Here is a 5,849-nt window from a genome sequence, read left to right on the forward strand (position 1 = left end):
CTGTGTGGGAGTTATTTGGAAGAGTCAAAATTTGAGAGTCTACAGAGTAACAGGTGTGTCTGCAGAGAACAACAGTTGCCTTAAGGTGCTTTATGTTGTAAGGTAAAGACCCTTCAATGATACAGAGAAAACCCCCCATGAGCAAGCACATGGTGACAAGGCCCATACGGTAAAAAAATATATTTTAAAATACATTTTGAAATATATTTCAAAATATACAAAAAATGGCCAAAAAATATATGTGCTAAAATACATTTTAAAATATATTTATATATTTAAAATGTATATGTAATGTATATGTATATATATATATATATATATATATATATATATATATATATATATATATATACACACACACACACACACACACATATGTGTGTGTATGTGTATATGTGTGTGTGATTGTATGAACATAAGTCAGCATACTTAAAATGTAATTTCTTTTCCTTTTCCAGCAGTCTCAGTTCCCCCAGCTTTCACGGCAATCCTCAAAGCCCTTCTGGACACGCTGGGAAACCCCTTCCTTACCGCCACTGTAACAAACAAAAGTCACAGTTCTATTACTTTTATCAGAGTTAAAATAAAAATGTGATTTATGTTAGCTGGCTTCATTTAGCAAACAGATATTTCTGTTTATATAGATACAGATATTAATACAGATATATTTTACGCATAATTTTACCTCTTTTTTTTCCTAGATGGGAAGTCTATCCAGTTCACATTACAGTAATGCTAACACCCCTTTTGGTCGTCTCTCCTTACCTTCCAGCATTCATAAATCTGTTGACCTTCTTTGTCTGAGACCAACCACTACAATGCATCATCACCTATTTGTATTGGTAACTTACTTTACAACCTATTTTAATGGTTGCAAAGTAAGTTACTTGTGCTGTATGCAATTTTAGATACACAGAAAGTCTTCACTTACTATATATGGCTGTCATAGTGTCCTTATCAAGGGCAGTTCTTCACTCTGCGCCGATGTCCGTTTTGCTCTGTCCTCCTATAAAAAGCATGAACATTTGAGTGTTTGACTAGTTTTAGATTTCCAAAAATTTGATATTTGTACAACTAAACATTTGAACTACAATATATGCTATTGAGCGATACTTTTATGGGTAATTTTTGGTAAAGAAACTGGTGACAGAGTTGTAGGCTTTTTAAAGTACTATTAGCTAACCATTTGAACTGACTTTCAAAGCTGATTACCTTTTAAATTGCTGTGGATCAAAACCTCCAGTGGGAAGGCGGCCATTAGAAGAACACGCACCATTGAACCTGAAAATAACAAAAACAAACAAAAAACAGAACAATATATAAGAGTCCGGTAGGGTAATAAATCTCTTCTGAAGCAATATAGTTCATTTTGGGTGAAAAACAAAACATTCCTCTAAAATATATATACTGACATCAGCAATCAACATCATGATTGTAATTATTTCCTTTTTAGTACATCTACTGCTGTTTGCATGTGTCAAGCACTACGACTGTATCTATGCATATAAATTCACCATATATATCCAGCAAAAATGTTTTGTTATAGTCAAAAGGAAAACAAACAAAGGCATTCAATCAGAGGTGAGAAATTAATTGGGAATATGAATTATAGGTGAACTATTCTTTACCTACTAGCAATCAAGCTTCTTTAACCAAGAAGCTTGAAATATTTGAATGTAAAATAAAATAAATAAATAAATAATAATAAAAATAACATGATGTAATTAAAATGCACAACTTACATTAAGGAAATCTGCATTTGTATCCACAGGCTAAAAGTAAAACAGTAAATGTGTTAGTGATAGTACAGGTATTTGTAAAAAAAAAAAAAAAAAAAAAAAAGAGGCAGTAACTGTGACGCTTCTAGTGGGATGCTAAATGCAGAGATTTATATTTACAGTATAATACTGCATGTACGGGTAACTGTGTTGTGAACTGTAACTGAATATTAGAGAATCTCAGAGAAATTAAATGTATTTATTTTTTGAATTTCTCAATCATAAAACCGTCTGTTTTGAAGGCCTGTTACGATAGCGACTTTTTGTTGGTCAGTATATTGCCCCATAAACAATTGCGACAAGTTATGTCATTGTCATTTTAAGACCATTTTATGTCTTTGAATGTATAATCATAATATAACACCATAATAATGCAAGATCTACACACTTTCAATTGACAAACCAACATCTAATTCTTAAAGTATTTAGATCATTGAAATTAGGAATCAAAATATTAGATACCTTAAAAACTTGAATAAATAGTAAATTTTCTAACAAATAGAAAACAATGTTATTTAATGTTATTGTTTTGTTATCATTATATTTTATTTTTGTAAATATAATGGCGGATAAATTACATCATCAACAATTATTGAGGTCATGTACATGTATTGTGTGTTAAGTCGATATATCGATTATTGTGATAGGCCTACTGTTTTGGTATCATAACGAGCTTGTCAAACATGCATGACCACTAAACAATGTCTAAGCAGTAGTATTGGTCTGAATGACAACAAACATAACTAGTGTTTTGGAAAATCTGTTAGAAAACAGTTATTTCAATAATTATGATTAGCATGTGACACAGACACCGCATAAAAAACTACAACAACAAATACTTACTTTAGGAGGATGGGGGAGGGCAGCATGAGGTTGAGACTTTGACATCTGTAAAAAACAAATTCATGTATTACAAACAAGTCACTTAAAAATACATTAATGTGGCAGACTGTTCCCTGTTCAGATGCAGTGTATAAGTACAATCAGGGCTGTCACAACAATGGGGTGGGGCCAAGTGGCTGCAACCCTAGGTACAATGTGCAGGTATATATAATTACATATAATATATGTGAATAAAGCAAGAATCTGTTTAGGTTAGTCACTGTGCTGACTGATGCTTGCTAGGTTTATATGATTGCAAACTGCACAAAAACAACAACAGCAACAACATTAATGACAATGACAAACAAAATTACTTACATTTATGTAAATCTCACATTAGGAAGATCTGCATTCGATTTCATGGGCTGAAATAAATAGGCAGAAACATTACTGCTAAAAAAATAAAAAACAAAAACTCTAAAAAGCCTAAAAATGACTTAAAAAGCAAGGAAATGTGGAACATTGTAATTAGCGAACATTAATAAAGCATAACTGTTCTTTGTTTCTAACCTTGGTAAGTACTCTGTAGCCAGAAGGAGAGGTAGGATTTCTGTGAAAGCCAAATTAAATGTGAATAGGCTTTGATAGTTATTGAGAAGGCAGAATAATAAGAAAAGGCAAAAGTACGTCACAATATAATTAATTAAGTTACATATTTTGATTACCAAATTATGGAAGCGTGGAGCTGCCACCCAGGCAAAAGAAAAATAGAGCTGTATCACGTTATGACGTGAAATGTTTATTGTTCTAACATTATGCTTTTCATGTTTGTATAATATAATATCACGTTATTATAATATACATAATTGTCACGTTCGCACAATATTGTACGGACGTGATAATTATGTACATTTTTCGTACAATGTTGTTCAAACATGTTGTTCAAACATGATAGTATATTGTTAGAACGATAAACTTTTCACGTTATAACGTGATATACTTATATTTGTCTTTTGCCTGGGTGGCAGCTCTACGCTTCCGTTCCAAATACACGAGAATAAAGTAATATTATATGGGAAAAGGCACCTGCTAGCTTGATGATGGAGGCTTCTTAGACTGGCCACCCGCCTTGGCTTCTTGTCGCCACTCCACGAAATAAAGGTCCGTTTCCTCCATGCCGGCTAATTATTCATCCTCATTAAAATCTCGTATATGTTCAGTTGGCAGAATTGAGAATTTTACATCTTCCAACCACTTAATTAACGCGAACATAATCGGCTTGTTTCTTCCCGTCTCCTGTATCCGGCCGTTCCTCTCGCTGTCAGATTTCGCGCCTCAGAGACGTCGTTATTTTTCAAAAAAAAAAAAAAAGAAGAAAGAAAGAAAGAAAGAAACAGCAACAACTACTAAAGAGAGTTTTTGCACGTTCATTGCACATTTGTGGGAATGTTTAAATATTTAATTTTTATTAATTACTTTTCATTATATCTTTATTTTTTAAACCACCGTGGCAATGCGCATGCGCATACACTCCTGCACGCAAAGGGCTTTGGAGTTGACGTAATGTCGCAATGCATTGTGGGAGCGCAGCACCATCTTGGCAGGTCACGAATCAAAACAAGATTGCTACGAACCATTCTGAAACGTAGCTCAAAAGAAAATGACGGTATAGAGACAGATTCTGTCCAGATGCAAAGAGACGGTACTTGATTGTTGAAATGTGGACCCGTATGAAATATAGCCGTGGAGTAGAAACCCTGAAGACCAAACCGCTATTGACTTAGCATGATCTACTCTCATACCTTGTCTGTGGAGTCAGAGCATACACGGCGCACCAATTTCGCAATTATAAATCTCTGGAGGCGCACATCCAATTCACCAAGGACTGGGTACAAGATTTGGCTATTTTTAAGCCTCCACGTTGTGAGTACGCCGTCATTCAAGCAAAGGTAAGTCAGCTTGAGTACTGCGAGTAAAATGCGTTTGATTCCCCCCAGCATTCAAATTAGTGCTAGCAAAAATTCATTCGTGAGGGGGAAATTACAGTGAGAACATGTAGAGGCTCTGTTAGAGGGATAACATAGTGAGTTCAGTGCATTGATGTGACATTGTCCTGAAGGATTTAGTTATTCTTTATGGTTAAAGAAATTGCCCTAATTAATTCATATTTATTATAAATAATCCTAATTACACATCTTGCTTCCTTGTTTGTGTCCTGTGTCACTAAAAATACATTCTGTTTTAGTTTTATACATTGATTAATGACCTGCAGAATCTGCTTGTCATATTAGGTGTCCATAGTTGTCACTTAAAGTCGAACTTTATGTTTTCTCCCTCTTGAAAGTGATTACATCCTTGCATTACATACTTTAGGTTCATTTTTTGCTGATAGGTTTCTAAAAAGAAACATGCAGATTTAGAATATAACATGCAGCGTTCTATAGATGGATACATAAAAACACTTTATTTGTTACATTTATGATAAATGGATTTGAAAGTAAATAAAACACATTTGTGTCGGCCTTGGCTTATTAAAGTTCTTGTCTTTAAATGAACTTTGTCTGTGTGTGTTTTAGGTCCTGCACTCTTAAAGACTGAATTGCAGCATTGCAGCCACAGGTCATTGTGAGCATCACAGGGAAGGTTGAAGCCGCCCACTGCAGCTGTATGGCTAGAGTCGTGGAGACTTGCAGCCATGTCACTGCTCTTCTGTTTAATGTAGAAGCAACAGTGAGGATCTGTGGCACAAGGACTGTTACAGATGAACCTGCATACTGGGTTTTGCTGGGTAATATGACCAAGATACAGCCAGAGGTTGGCCATAAGATAGACTTCTCCTCTTCAGCTGCCCAAAAAAAAGGTTCTTGATCAAAACATAAACAGACCATTCGTTGTGACAGGTAAAAGAAGCCATCCTCAAAAAAGAAAAGTTCCACCTGCTACTGTGGAGGAGTTGGATCAACTGATGGGACAATATTTTTCCAAGCATAGTTCTGTTCTGAATAACCCATAATGTTTTAATTTAGGGGCCATGTAAATACTTTGCATTTACTGAATATGTACTTACTAAATACCACTGTTCAAAAGTTGAATAAAAAAACAAAGAAATGTTTGCCTATTTTTAATTAAAAGCACTTTGTCGAACATCACATCAGTTACAATGTAGAAAAAATGTTATGTATAGTTTACAAATGACAAAATGTTCACATAAAATCATGACAGCATTTGTATAATATCACCCACTACTAG

At 34.3% G+C, this 5,849-nt stretch overlaps 2 long non-coding RNA genes across 2 annotated transcripts; one reads left to right on the forward strand and one right to left on the reverse strand.

Moving 5' to 3' along the window:
- Positions 1-382: 382 nt before the first annotated feature.
- Positions 383-3,945, reverse strand: LOC146660037 (uncharacterized). Its single transcript, XR_014913849.1, has 8 exons — positions 3,687-3,945; positions 3,171-3,210; positions 2,979-3,025; positions 2,622-2,666; positions 1,743-1,772; positions 1,213-1,281; positions 932-1,006; positions 383-536 (listed from the first exon to the last, which is right to left on the reverse strand). It is a non-coding gene; the product is annotated as an uncharacterized LOC146660037 (long non-coding RNA).
- Positions 3,946-3,947: 2 nt separating this feature from the next.
- On the forward strand, positions 3,948-5,708 carry LOC146660038 (uncharacterized). Its single transcript, XR_014913850.1, has 2 exons — positions 3,948-4,549; positions 5,177-5,708. It is a non-coding gene; the product is annotated as an uncharacterized LOC146660038 (long non-coding RNA).
- Positions 5,709-5,849: the final 141 nt, after the last annotated feature.

This window comes from Rhamphochromis longiceps, linkage group LG11, assembly GCF_057381845.1.
Source record: "Rhamphochromis longiceps isolate RC_006_pf linkage group LG11, R_longiceps_female_GT1.1, whole genome shotgun sequence".
In the NCBI taxonomy this organism is placed as follows: domain Eukaryota; kingdom Metazoa; phylum Chordata; class Actinopteri; order Cichliformes; family Cichlidae; genus Rhamphochromis; species Rhamphochromis longiceps.